At 38.2% G+C, this 14,935-nt stretch overlaps 1 long non-coding RNA gene across 1 annotated transcript; it reads right to left on the minus strand.

The window, feature by feature from the left end:
• Positions 1–265: 265 nt before the first annotated feature.
• Positions 266–851, minus strand: LOC146662032 (uncharacterized). Its single transcript, XR_014913298.1, has 3 exons — positions 726–851; positions 540–623; positions 266–391 (listed from the first exon to the last, which is right to left on the minus strand). It is a non-coding gene; the product is annotated as an uncharacterized LOC146662032 (long non-coding RNA).
• Positions 852–14,935: the final 14,084 nt, after the last annotated feature.

Raw genomic sequence — 14,935 nt, forward strand, 5'->3', positions numbered from 1 at the left:
AAACATAAAAAAAATAACATTAGCGTCCATTATATCAGAAATACCCATCTTAAGGCTTCAGAATGATAGTTGAGAAATGAAAGAGAGATGTAACAGTAGCTACAGCCATCTTTAGCTGTTAGCAAGGCTCTCCGCTTTCTCTGTAAAAACTTGCACTGTGAAGTCCAGGGTCATTCATATTCCATGCAGTGCTTAAGACACTGGTGTTGCAATCATAATGTCCGTTGCCTGGTGGCATCGACCAGCCAAACATCTGGGGTGAGTTGTGGAGGGTCCATTGAGGTCCAGAGACAACATTGCCCACAGCATCAGGATAGTGGGCCTGATTATTTGCACCCTTTCTCATGAAGCTGATGTCCAGTTGTTCGCCGAGTGAGGATGCTCCCTGAAACTGAATCACAGACAGATGCACAGTCAGTAAAACCACAATACAGAGTTCTTGTTTTAAATTATAATCAATACGCTTCATCTAATTAAATGAATTCCCCAGATAGTGACTGAATTAAAAACAGTTCTGTTTAATAATTGGAGATACTTACATGAAGCGGGACGCCCTGATTGAGATGCTGAGAATCTGGAATCTTCCTAAACTTTCTTCTTCGGTTTTGAAACCAAGTCTTCACCTAAAGATGGAGGGAAGCAGAAGAAATTTAATGAGTACAATAGACCCAACATTCAAAACGAATTCAGTTCCTTATGCTCTAGTAACCTTGAAAAACACTCACCTGTTTGTAGGTCAGTCCTGTCAGCTCTGCCAACTCTGTCATCTCTTGTGGGTCAGGGTAAATTTTCTGATTAAAGTGATGGTCAAGAGTTTTTAACTGGCTGTCTGAGAACAGCCCTCGGGTCCTTCCTTTGAGCACCTTGGCCTTTTCGTCCTTCACACACATAGTACTTGTGACAGTGTTGCTGCCCTCCTGGTTTCTTGGGGAAGCAAAAACCAGTTCCTCCTCTGTGACGGAGCTGGAAACAGCTTCAGCAGCCTCAGACATGTTGTTGCTCATCTCCTTAGCGAGAGCTGCCTCAGCCCATGCTGCAAGTTCTTCCAAGGGAAGACTCCCTTGCAGGCTGCTGCCAGAAATCCACAAGTCTGTGAGGACAGAAAGACAGAGGCTAAGTAAGCACAAATATATATGGTCCACATGGGTCACCGTGGCTACTGATATGTTTTGGCACAGTTGAGTTTTTTAACAGAAAATAATACAAAAGGGATCAACTGATGAGCCTTAATCAATTTCCCACACACAATGTCACTTGATTTTACTTGCTGAATTATTAAAATGTGCCACCAGATGTTGCCAATTAGAAAGTTTAAAAAGTGACTCAAAGCCCAGATGGTCCTGAAGTGGACTCTCTGTTCAGCTGTGGAGGGAGAAATGGTGACTTCTGCCATCAGGACTTACAACACAGAGTGAAAGGGTATTTTTGCTCAAAGATGTCTTCGAGGTTAGCCAACTCTGTTCACATTAGCTCACTAGACAACAATGCTGAGTACATACCTGGAGAAAAGTGCATCCCATAATCTTCCATCTTTGAAATCCCAGTGATTAAAACAGGAAAGCTGGAGAAAGTATATCTGCTGAAAGAGCTCCAAACCAGGCAGGAAGGTGCTATGTGTCCTAAGACTGACTTAAGAGCAATTCTGGGCTTTTAAGGAGGTTTGTGGGTGTGGGCAGGAATGTGGGGGGTTGAGCTTCTTCTTTTGTGAGTTACTTTACAAAGCAGTCAGGCAGTTTCTACCAACTGGCATCATTTACATTTCTTTAAAATACTGTTTCTCAGGTCTGAAAAAAAGAAAGTGCAGTTAGAATTTTATTATTCTACACATTGTAAACCAGAGTTGTATTTAACTCCAGTAGCATCATTAGAGTGACTTAAGAACAATACTCCTGAGTCAGAAACTGTACAGTTCTGTTTTGTTTGATGAAAAATAGATAAGAAGTTTAAAAAGTCACATTTTTTATACTCCTATGTAAGTTAGTTCCAGCAGGTAAAGGTGTGGGACTTTTATTGGCTGAATCAGTTTTGGGTTAATTCTATAGGACTAGATTGAGCTACATGAAGAGAAGAACGATTTCTTTTTTTTTACTAAAAACTCACAGAAACCTGATATGCTGTCAGACATACAGACATACATTACATGTTATTTCTTTCGTTCTCTTTTTTTATCCTGATCAAGTTCTAAATGTTGTGGGACAAAAATTTGTTTGTTGCTTTATAAATTGTGTGTAGAGGTCTGAGGTCAACCAAGTCTTTAAATTTAAGAGTATTTAATGAAAAGGCTAAAAAGTGGGTTTGGTGGTTCTGTTGAAGCAGTTTTATTTACGATCGTAAGTCTGTTATTTATCATCAGTTTATTAATGATAGAATTTCTACGACTCCAACATAGTATGAGTTTTGTTTTGCTCATATCCAGTGAAATATGATTGCAGAAAAACTCTTCAATTTCTTAAATTGGTTTTCTAGTTCATTCAGAAGTTGTTCCATGTTACTTCCACAATAACTTTGTATCGTCTGCAAACAATATGACTTCTGTGTCTTTGCAGTTACTTCAAATTAAGACATGTCAATACAAACACCTTTACCCTCACTTATCTCTCATGGCCCTGGTGCCAACTGTCTGCATTGACTTGATAATTAATCAGAGGTAGCAGGGTGTGATACAGGAACTCTAAAAGACACATTAGCGTATGTTTAGTGGTCACTGGGTGAACTAGGTGTGTCTCTAATTCTGAATAAGCCAGAGGGGGCCAGATGCATGTGTCTATGGGGTTTATGATGGGCGTTGGTGTGGCTCATTAGCCTTGCTATTGTTTTACAATGTAGAGGTGAAACTACCATTTGCTACCTTATAAACTCAGTAATGTTCTCTACATGATCACAAAGATCTAAATTAGAGGTGTAAGTCATTGTTTGTATGTAATATTGGTTTAATTTGGCTTATTTTAAAACATTTTTATACATATCAGGTTTCAATACTCACTGAAATAATGCAGATTCCATGCAAAACATATTTAAAACTGAGCTGTATTTGCTCTGATACATTTGAAATTATAAACTATGTGTACAAATTTTCTGATAATAGAAAGTAAATTAATCATCGGTGCAAAGATCAACTTGGTTGCCTTTTCTGAAACAACCAGAGCAGGAAGTTAAATCAAAATCATCTAACACAGATCTAGTTGACATGAAAGCAGAACAAGCAAAACTGTTCTCAATTCACCAGTGAGAAATACCCATAAAAATCATGATATACACCAGTTTGTCCTACTGAAAACGTTAGGTCCAGATGAACAGAATCAACTTTTTGGGATTTCCTTACCTGGATGATTGAGCACGCATCAAGGTATTTACAGAAGCCACAGATTCTATTGAATTCTAATATTTCTAAAATCAATGGGTTTTAAGATAAAGGGCCTAATGTTCACCCCATACCTACCATTTACTAAAAGTACAGAAAACAGAACAGATCAGAATCCTGATATCCTGTCAGCTCAGTCATTGATACCAGCTACTATTTACAATATCTGTGATATTGAACATTAACTGTTGTAAGGCTCTCCACCTTGGCTGATGTGTGAAGGAGAAAGCACACACCCACCTGTGATGAGAAACCAAACATGAGATTTCATTACACTTTTTAACACCAAATATGTTTGAGACTCAATAAAAATGACGCATGGAGAAAGTATTTTGTTTTAGCAAAGTCCTCATTTATTGGAAGAAAAATCATTACAGATTCATGTTGACTTTACAACAGTTACACCATATAAAAAGTGGACTTTATCAATCACTCACACAAGCCTTAATCTACCCCACCAACTATGACCAAGCTAATTTTTCCTTGTTTTGTAAAAGTGTAAATGACGAAGAAGTTCACTGAGTTTTATCAAACCTGCCTCTGTGTTAACTTTTAAATAACTTTACATTAAAATGAAAACATAAAAAAAATAACATTATCGTCCAGTATATCAGAAATACCCATCTTAAGGCTTCAGAATGATAGTTGAGAAATGAAAGAGAGATGTAACAGTAGCTACAGCCATCTTTAGCTGTTAGCAAGGCTCTCCGCTTTCTCTGTAAAAACTTGCACTGTGAAGTCCAGGGTCGTTCATATTCCATGCAGTGCTTAAGACACCGGTGTTGCAATCATAATGTCCGTTGCCTGGTGGCATCGACCAGCCAAACATCTGGGGTGAGTTGTGGAGGGTCCATTGAGGTCCAGAGACAACATTGCCCACAGCATCAGGATAGTGGGCCTGATTATTTGCACCCTTTCTCATGAAGCTGATGTCCAGTTGTTCGCTGAGTGAGGATGCTCCCTGAAACTGAATCACAGACAGATGCACAGTCAGTAAAACCACAATACAGAGTTCTTGTTTTAAATTATAATCAATACGCTTCATCTAATTAAATGAATTCCCCAGATAGTGACTGAATTAAAAACAGTTCTGTTTAATAATTGGAGATACTTACATGAAGCGGGACGCCCTGATTGAGATGATGAGAATCTGGAATCTTCCTAAACTTTCTTCTTCGGTTTTGAAACCAAGTCTTCACCTAAGATGGAGGGAAGCAGAAGAAATTTAATGAGTACAATAGACCCAACATTCAAAACGAATTCAGTTCCTTGTGTTCTAGTAACCTTGAAAAACACTCACCTGTTTGTAGGTCAGTCCTGTCAGCTCTGCCAACTCTGTCATCTCTTGTGGGTCAGGGTAAATTTTCTGATTAAAGTGATGGTCAAGAGTTTTTAACTGGCTGTCTGAGAACAGCCCTCGGGTCCTTCCTTTGAGCACCTTGGCCTTTTCTTCCTTCACACACGTAGTACTTGTTACAGTGTTGCTGCCCTCCTGGTTTCTTGGGGAAGCAAAAACCAGTTCCTCCTCTGTGACGGAGCTGGAAACAGCTTCAGCAGCCTCAGACATGTTGTTGCTCATCTCCTTAGCGAGAGCTGCCTCAGCCCATGCTGCAAGTTCTTCCAAGGGAAGACTCCCTTGCAGGCTGCTGCCAGAAATCCACAAGTCTGTGAGGACAGAAAGACAGAGGCTAAGTAAGCACAAATATATATGGTCCACATGGGTCACCGTGGCTACTGATATGTTTTGGCACAGTTGAGTTTTTTAACAGAAAATAATACAAAAGGGATCAACTGATGAGCCTTAATCAATTTCCCACACACAATGTCACTTGATTTTACTTGCTGAATTATTAAAATGTGCCACCAGATGTTGCCAATTAGAAAGTTTAAAAAGTGACTCAAAGCCCAGATGGTCCTGAAGTGGACTCTCTGTTCAGCTGTGGAGGGAGAAATGGTGACTTCTGCCATCAGGACTTACAACACAGAGTGAAAGGGTATTTTTGCTCAAAGATGTCTTCGAGGTTAGCCAACTCTGTTCACATTAGCTCACTAGACAACAATGCTGAGTACATACCTGGAGAAAAGTGCATCCCATAATCTTCCATCTTTGAAATCCCAGTGATTAAAACAGGAAAGCTGGAGAAAGTATATCTGCTCCAAACCAGGCAGGAAGGTGCTATGTGTCCTAAGACTGACTTAAGAGCAATTCTGGGCTTTTAAGGAGGTTTGTGGGTGTGGGCAGGAATGTGGGGGGTTGAGCTTCTTCTTTTGTGAGTTACTTTACAAAGCAGTCAGGCAGTTTCTACCAACTGGCATCATTTACATTTCTTTAAAATACTGTTTCTCAGGTCTGAAAAAAAGAAAGTGCAGTTAGAATTTTATTATTCTACACATTGTAAACCAGAGTTGTATTTAACTCCAGTAGCATCATTAGAGTGACTTAAGAACAATACTCCTGAGTCAGAAACTGTACAGTTCTGTTTTGTTTGATGAAAAATAGATAAGAAGTTTAAAAAGTCACATTTTTTATACTCCTATGTAAGTTAGTTCCAGCAGGTAAAGGTGTGGGACTTTTATTGGCTGAATCAGTTTTGGGTTAATTCTATAGGACTAGATTGAGCTACATGAAGAGAAGAACGATTTCTTTTTTTTTACTAAAAACTCACAGAAACCTGATATGCTGTCAGACATACAGACATACATTACATGTTATTTCTTTCGTTCTCTTTTTTTATCCTGATCAAGTTCTAAATGTTGTGGGACAAAGATTTGTTTGTTGCTTTATAAATTGTGTGTAGAGGTCTGAGGTCAACCAAGTCTTTAAATTTAAGAGTATTTAATGAAAAGGCTAAAAAGTGGGTTTGGTGGTTCTGTTGAAGCAGTTTTATTTACGATCGTAAGTCTGTTATTTATCATCAGTTTATTAATGATAGAATTTCTACGACTCCAACATAGTATGAGTTTTGTTTTGCTCATATCCAGTGAAATATGATTGCAGAAAAACTCTTCAATTTCTTAAATTGGTTTTCTAGTTCATTCAGAAGTTGTTCCATGTTACTTCCACAATAACTTTGTATCGTCTGCAAACAATATGACTTCTGTGTCTTTGCAGTTACTTCAAATTAAGACATGTCAATACAAACACCTTTACCCTCACTTATCTCTCATGGCCCTGGTGCCAACTGTCTGCATTGACTTGATAATTAATCAGAGGTAGCAGGGTGTGATACAAGAACTCTAAAAGACACATTAGCGTATGTTTAGTGGTCACTGGGTGAACTAGGTGTGTCTCTAATTCTGAATAAGCCAGAGGGGGCCAGATGCATGTGTCTATGGGGTTTATGATGGGCGTTGGTGTGGCTCATTAGCCTTGCTATTGTTTTACAATGTAGAGGTGAAACTACCATTTGCTACCTTATAAACTCAGTAATGTTCTCTACATGATCACAAAGATCTAAATTAGAGGTGTAAGTCATTGTTTGTATGTAATATTGGTTTAATTTGGCTTATTTTAAAACATTTTTATACATATCAGGTTTCAATACTCACTGAAATAATGCAGATTCCATGCAAAACATATTTAAAACTGAGCTGTATTTGCTCTGATACATTTGAAATTATAAACTATGTGTACAAATTTTCTGATAATAGAAAGTAAATTAATCATCGGTGCAAAGATCAACTTGGTTGCCTTTTCTGAAACAACCAGAGCAAGAAGTTAAATCAAAATCATCTAACACAGATCTAGTTGACATGAAAGCAGAACAAGCAAAACTGTTCTCAACTCACCAGTGAGAAATACCCATAAAAATCATGATATACACCAGTTTGTCCTACTGAAAACGTTAGGTCCAGATGAACAGAATCAACTTTTTGGGATTTCCTTACCTGGATGATTGAGCACGCATCAAGGTATTTACAGAAGCCACAGATTCTATTGAATTCTAATATTTCTAAAATCAATGGGTTTTAAGATAAAGGGCCTAATGTTCACCCCATACCTACCATTTACTAAAAGTACAGAAAACAGAACAGATCAGAATCCTGATATCCTGTCAGCTCAGTCATTGATACTAGCTACTATTTACAATATCTGTGATATTGAACATTAACTGTTGTAAGGCTCTCCACCTTGGCTGATGTGTGAAGGAGAAAGCACACACCCACCTGTGATGAGAAACCAAACATGAGATTTCATTACACTTTTTAACACCAAATATGTTTGAGACTCAATAAAAATGACGCATGGAGAAAGTATTTTGTTTTAGCAAAGTCCTCATTTATTGGAAGAAAAATCATTACAGATTCATGTTGACTTTACAACAGTTACACCATATAAAAAGTGGACTTTATCAATCACTCACACAAGCCTTAATCTACCCCACCAACTATGACCAAGCTAATTTTTCCTGGTTTTGTAAAAGTGTAAATGACGAAGAAGTTCACTGAGTTTTATCAAACCTGCCTCTGTGTTAACTTTTAAATAACTTTACATTAAAATGAAAACATAAAAAAAATAACATTAGCGTCCAGTATATCAGAAATGCTCATCTTAAGGCTTCAGAATGATAGTTGAGAAATGAAAGAGAGATGTAACAGTAGCTACAGCCATCTTTAGCTGTTAGCAAGGCTCTCCGCTTTCTCTGTAAAAACTTGCACTGTGAAGTCCAGGGTCGTTCATATTCCATGCAGTGCTTAAGACACCGGTGTTGCAATCATAATGTCCGTTGCCTGGTGGCATCGACCAGCCAAACATCAGGGGTGAGTTGTGGAGGGTCCATTGAGGTCCAGAGACAACATTGCCCACAGCATCAGGATAGTGGGCCTGATTATTTGCACCCTTTCTCATGAAGCTGATGTCCAGTTGTTCGCTGAGTGAGGATGCTCCCTGAAACTGAATCACAGACAGATGCACAGTCAGTAAAACCACAATACAGAGTTCTTGTTTTAAATTATAATCAATACGCTTCATCTAATTAAATGAATTCCCCAGATAGTGACTGAATTAAAAACAGTTCTGTTTAATAATTGGAGATACTTACATGAAGCGGGACGCCCTGATTGAGATGATGAGAATCTGGAATCTTCCTAAACTTTCTTCTTCGGTTTTGAAACCAAGTCTTCACCTAAAGATGGAGGGAAGCAGAAGAAATTTAATGAGTACAATAGACCCAACATTCAAAACGAATTCAGTTCCTTATGTTCTAGTAACCTTGAAAAACACTCACCTGTTTGTAGGTCAGTCCTGTCAGCTCTGCCAACTCTGTCATCTCTTGTGGGTCAGGGTAAATTTTCTGATTAAAGTGATGGTCAAGAGTTTTTAACTGGCTGTCTGAGAACAGCCCTCGGGTCCTTCCTTTGAGCACCTTGGCCTTTTCGTCCTTCACACACATAGTACTTGTGACAGTGTTGCTGCCCTCCTGGTTTCTTGGGGAAGCAAAAACCAGTTCCTCCTCCGTGACGGAGCTGGAAACAGCTTCAGCAGCCTCAGACATGTTGTTGCTCATCTCCTTAGCGAGAGCTGCCTCAGCCCATGCTGCAAGTTCTTCCAAGGGAAGACTCCCTTGCAGGCTGCTGCCAGAAATCCACAAGTCTATGAGGACAGAAAGACAGAGGCTAAGTAAGCACAAATATATATGGTCCACATGGGTCACCGTGGCTACTGATATGTTTTGGCACAGTTGAGTTTTTTAACAGAAAATAATACAAAAGGGATCAACTGATGAGCCTTAATCAATTTCCCACACACAATGTCACTTGATTTTACTTGCTGAATTATTAAAATGTGCCACCAGATGTTGCCAATTAGAAAGTTTAAAAAGTGACTCAAAGCCCAGATGGTCCTGAAGTGGACTCTCTGTTCAGCTGTGGAGGGAGAAATGGTGACTTCTGCCATCAGGACTTACAACACAGAGTGAAAGGGTATTTTTGCTCAAAGATGTCTTCGAGGTTAGCCAACTCTGTTCACATTAGCTCACTAGACAACAATGCTGAGTACATACCTGGAGAAAAGTGCATCCCATAATCTTCCATCTTTGAAATCCCAGTGATTAAAACAGGAAAGCTGGAGAAAGTATATCTGCTGAAAGAGCTCCAAACCAGGCAGGAAGGTGCTATGTGTCCTAAGACTGACTTAAGAGCAATTCTGGGCTTTTAAGGAGGTTTGTGGGTGTGGGCAGGAATGTGGGGGGTTGAGCTTCTTCTTTTGTGAGTTACTTTACAAAGCAGTCAGGCAGTTTCTACCAACTGGCATCATTTACATTTCTTTAAAATACTGTTTCTCAGGTCTGAAAAAAAGAAAGTGCAGTTAGAATTTTATTATTCTACACATTGTAAACCAGAGTTGTATTTAACTCCAGTAGCATCATTAGAGTGACTTAAGAACAATACTCCTGAGTCAGAAACTGTACAGTTCTGTTTTGTTTGATGAAAAATAGATAAGAAGTTTAAAAAGTCACATTTTTTATACTCCTATGTAAGTTAGTTCCAGCAGGTAAAGGTGTGGGACTTTTATTGGCTGAATCAGTTTTGGGTTAATTCTATAGGACTAGATTGAGCTACATGAAGAGAAGAACGATTTCTTTTTTTTTACTAAAAACTCACAGAAACCTGATATGCTGTCAGACATACAGACATACATTACATGTTATTTCTTTCGTTCTCTTTTTTTTATTCTGATCAAGTTCTAAATGTTGTGGGACAAAGATTTGTTTGTTGCTTTATAAATTGTGTGTAGAGGTCTGAGGTCAACCAAGTCTTTAAATTTAAGAGTATTTAATGAAAAGGCTGAAAAGTGGGTTTGGTGGTTCTGTTGAAGCAGTTTTATTTACGATCGTAAGTCTGTTATTTATCATCAGTTTATTAATGATAGAATTTCTACGACTCCAACATAGTATGAGTTTTGTTTTGCTCATATCCAGTGAAATATGATTGCAGAAAAACTCTTCAATTTCTTAAATTGGTTTTCTAGTTCATTCAGAAGTTGTTCCATGTTACTTCCACAATAACTTTGTATCGTCTGCAAACAATATGACTTCTGTGTCTTTGCAGTTACTTCAAATTAAGACATGTCAATACAAACACCTTTACCCTCACTTATCTCTCATGGCCCTGGTGCCAACTGTCTGCATTGACTTGATAATTAATCAGAGGTAGCAGGGTGTGATACAGGAACTCTAAAAGACACATTAGCGTATGTTTAGTGGTCACTGGGTGAACTAGGTGTGTCTCTAATTCTGAATAAGCCAGAGGGGGCCAGATGCATGTGTCTATGGGGTTTATGATGGGCGTTGGTGTGGCTCATTAGCCTTGCTATTGTTTTACAATGTAGAGGTGAAACTACCATTTGCTACCTTATAAACTCAGTAATGTTCTCTACATGATCACAAAGATCTAAATTAGAGGTGTAAGTCATTGTTTGTATGTAATATTGGTTTAATTTGGCTTATTTTAAAACATTTTTATACATATCAGGTTTCAATACTCACTGAAATAATGCAGATTCCATGCAAAACATATTTAAAACTGAGCTGTATTTGCTCTGATACATTTGAAATTATAAACTATGTGTACAAATTTTCTGATAATAGAAAGTAAATTAATCATCGGTGCAAAGATCAACTTGGTTGCCTTTTCTGAAACAACCAGAGCAGGAAGTTAAATCAAAATCATCTAACACAGATCTAGTTGACATGAAAGCAGAACAAGCAAAACTGTTCTCAACTCACCAGTGAGAAATACCCATAAAAATCATGATATACACCAGTTTGTCCTACTGAAAACGTTAGGTCCAGATGAACAGAATCAACTTTTTGGGATTTCCTTACCTGGATGATTGAGCACGCATCAAGGTATTTACAGAAGCCACAGATTCTATTGAATTCTAATATTTCTAAAATCAATGGGTTTTAAGATAAAGGGCCTAATGTTCACCCCATACCTACCATTTACTAAAAGTACAGAAAACAGAACAGATCAGAATCCTGATATCCTGTCAGCTCAGTCATTGATACCAGCTACTATTTACAATATCTGTGATATTGAACATTAACTGTTGTAAGGCTCTCCACCTTGGCTGATGTGTGAAGGAGAAAGCACACACCCACCTGTGATGAGAAACCAAACATGAGATTTCATTACACTTTTTAACACCAAATATGTTTGAGACTCAATAAAAATGACGCATGGAGAAAGTATTTTGTTTTAGCAAAGTCCTCATTTATTGGAAGAAAAATCATTACAGATTCATGTTGACTTTACAACAGTTACACCATATAAAAAGTGGACTTTATCAATCACTCACACAAGCCTTAATCTACCCCACCAACTATGACCAAGCTAATTTTTCCTTGTTTTGTAAAAGTGTAAATGACGAAGAAGTTCACTGAGTTTTATCAAACCTGCCTCTGTGTTAACTTTTAAATAACTTTACATTAAAATGAAAACATAAAAAAAATAACATTAGCGTCCAGTATATCAGAAATACCAATCTTAAGGCTTCAGAATGATAGTTGAGAAATGAAAGAGAGATGTAACAGTAGCTACAGCCATCTTTAGCTGTTAGCAAGGCTCTCCGCTTTCTCTGTAAAAACTTGCACTGTGAAGTCCAGGGTCGTTCATATTCCATGCAGTGCTTAAGACACCGGTGTTGCAATCATAATGTCCGTTGCCTGGTGGCATCGACCAGCCAAACATCTGGGGTGAGTTGTGGAGGGTCCATTGAGGTCCAGAGACAACATTGCCCACAGCATCAGGATAGTGGGCCTGATTATTTGCACCCTTTCTCATGAAGCTGATGTCCAGTTGTTCGCTGAGTGAGGATGCTCCCTGAAACTGAATCACAGACAGATGCACAGTCAGTAAAACCACAATACAGAGTTCTTGTTTTAAATTATAATCAATACGCTTCATCTAATTAAATGAATTCCCCAGATAGTGACTGAATTAAAAACAGTTCTGTTTAATAATTGGAGATACTTACATGAAGCGGGACGCCCTGATTGAGATGATGAGAATCTGGAATCTTCCTAAACTTTCTTCTTCGGTTTTGAAACCAAGTCTTCACCTAAAGATGGAGGGAAGCAGAAGAAATTTAATGAGTACAATAGACCCAACATTCAAAACGAATTCAGTTCCTTGTGTTCTAGTAACCTTGAAAAACACTCACCTGTTTGTAGGTCAGTCCTGTCAGCTCTGCCAACTCTGTCATCTCTTGTGGGTCAGGGTAAATTTTCTGATTAAAGTGATGGTCAAGAGTTTTTAACTGGCTGTCTGAGAACAGCCCTCGGGTCCTTCCTTTGAGCACCTTGGCCTTTTCTTCCTTCACACACATAGTACTTGTGACAGTGTTGCTGCCTTCCTGGTTTCTTGGGGAAGCAAAAACCAGTTCCTCCTCCGTGACGGAGCTGGAAACAGCTTCAGCAGCCTCAGACATGTTGTTGCTCATCTCCTTAGCGAGAGCTGCCTCAGCCCATGCTGCAAGTTCTTCCAAGGGAAGACTCCCTTGCAGGCTGCTGCCAGAAATCCACAAGTCTATGAGGACAGAAAGACAGAGGCTAAGTAAGCACAAATATATATGGTCCACATGGGTCACCGTGGCTACTGATATGTTTTGGCACAGTTGAGTTTTTTAACAGAAAATAATACAAAAGGGATCAACTGATGAGCCTTAATCAATTTCCCACACACAATGTCACTTGATTTTACTTGCTGAATTATTAAAATGTGCCACCAGATGTTGCCAATTAGAAAGTTTAAAAAGTGACTCAAAGCCCAGATGGTCCTGAAGTGGACTCTCTGTTCAGCTGTGGAGGGAGAAATGGTGACTTCTGCCATCAGGACTTACAACACAGAGTGAAAGGGTATTTTTGCTCAAAGATGTCTTCGAGGTTAGCCAACTCTGTTCACATTAGCTCACTAGACAACAATGCTGAGTACATACCTGGAGAAAAGTGCATCCCATAATCTTCCATCTTTGAAATCCCAGTGATTAAAACAGGAAAGCTGGAGAAAGTATATCTGCTGAAAGAGCTCCAAACCAGGCAGGAAGGTGCTATGTGTCCTAAGACTGACTTAAGAGCAATTCTGGGCTTTTAAGGAGGTTTGTGGGTGTGGGCAGGAATGTGGGGGGTTGAGCTTCTTCTTTTGTGAGTTACTTTACAAAGCAGTCAGGCAGTTTCTACCAACTGGCATCATTTACATTTCTTTAAAATACTGTTTCTCAGGTCTGAAAAAAAGAAAGTGCAGTTAGAATTTTATTATTCTACACATTGTAAACCAGAGTTGTATTTAACTCCAGTAGCATCATTAGAGTGACTTAAGAACAATACTCCTGAGTCAGAAACTGTACAGTTCTGTTTTGTTTGATGAAAAATAGATAAGAAGTTTAAAAAGTCACATTTTTTATACTCCTATGTAAGTTAGTTCCAGCAGGTAAAGGTGTGGGACTTTTATTGGCTGAATCAGTTTTGGGTTAATTCTATAGGACTAGATTGAGCTACATGAAGAGAAGAACGATTTCTTTTTTTTTACTAAAAACTCACAGAAACCTGATATGCTGTCAGACATACAGACATACATTACATGTTATTTCTTTCGTTCTCTTTTTTTATCCTGATCAAGTTCTAAATGTTGTGGGACAAAGATTTGTTTGTTGCTTTATAAATTGTGTGTAGAGGTCTGAGGTCAACCAAGTCTTTAAATTTAAGAGTATTTAATGAAAAGGCTGAAAAGTGGGTTTGGTGGTTCTGTTGAAGCAGTTTTATTTACGATCGTAAGTCTGTTATTTATCATCAGTTTATTAATGATAGAATTTCTACGACTCCAACATAGTATGAGTTTTGTTTTGCTCATATCCAGTGAAATATGATTGCAGAAAAACTCTTCAATTTCTTAAATTGGTTTTCTAGTTCATTCAGAAGTTGTTCCATGTTACTTCCACAATAACTTTGTATCGTCTGCAAACAATATGACTTCTGTGTCTTTGCAGTTACTTCAAATTAAGACATGTCAATACAAACACCTTTACCCTCACTTATCTCTCATGGCCCTGGTGCCAACTGTCTGCATTGACTTGATAATTAATCAGAGGTAGCAGGGTGTGATACAGGAACTCTAAAAGACACATTAGCGTATGTTTAGTGGTCACTGGGTGAACTAGGTGTGTCTCTAATTCTGAATAAGCCAGAGGGGGCCAGATGCATGTGTCTATGGGGTTTATGATGGGCGTTGGTGTGGCTCATTAGCCTTGCTATTGTTTTACAATGTAGAGGTGAAACTACCATTTGCTACCTTATAAACTCAGTAATGTTCTCTACATGATCACAAAGATCTAAATTAGAGGTGTAAGTCATTGTTTGTATGTAATATTGGTTTAATTTGGCTTATTTTAAAACATTTTTATACATATCAGGTTTCAATACTCACTGAAATAATGCAGATTCCATGCAAAACATATTTAAAACTGAGCTGTATTTGCTCTGATACATTTGAAATTATAAACTATGTGTACAAATTTTCTGATAATAGAAAGTAAATTAATCATCGGTGCAAAGATCAACTTGGTTGCCTTTTCTG

Source organism: Rhamphochromis longiceps, linkage group LG9 (genome assembly GCF_057381845.1).
Source record: "Rhamphochromis longiceps isolate RC_006_pf linkage group LG9, R_longiceps_female_GT1.1, whole genome shotgun sequence".
In the NCBI taxonomy this organism is placed as follows: Eukaryota; Metazoa; Chordata; class Actinopteri; order Cichliformes; family Cichlidae; genus Rhamphochromis; species Rhamphochromis longiceps.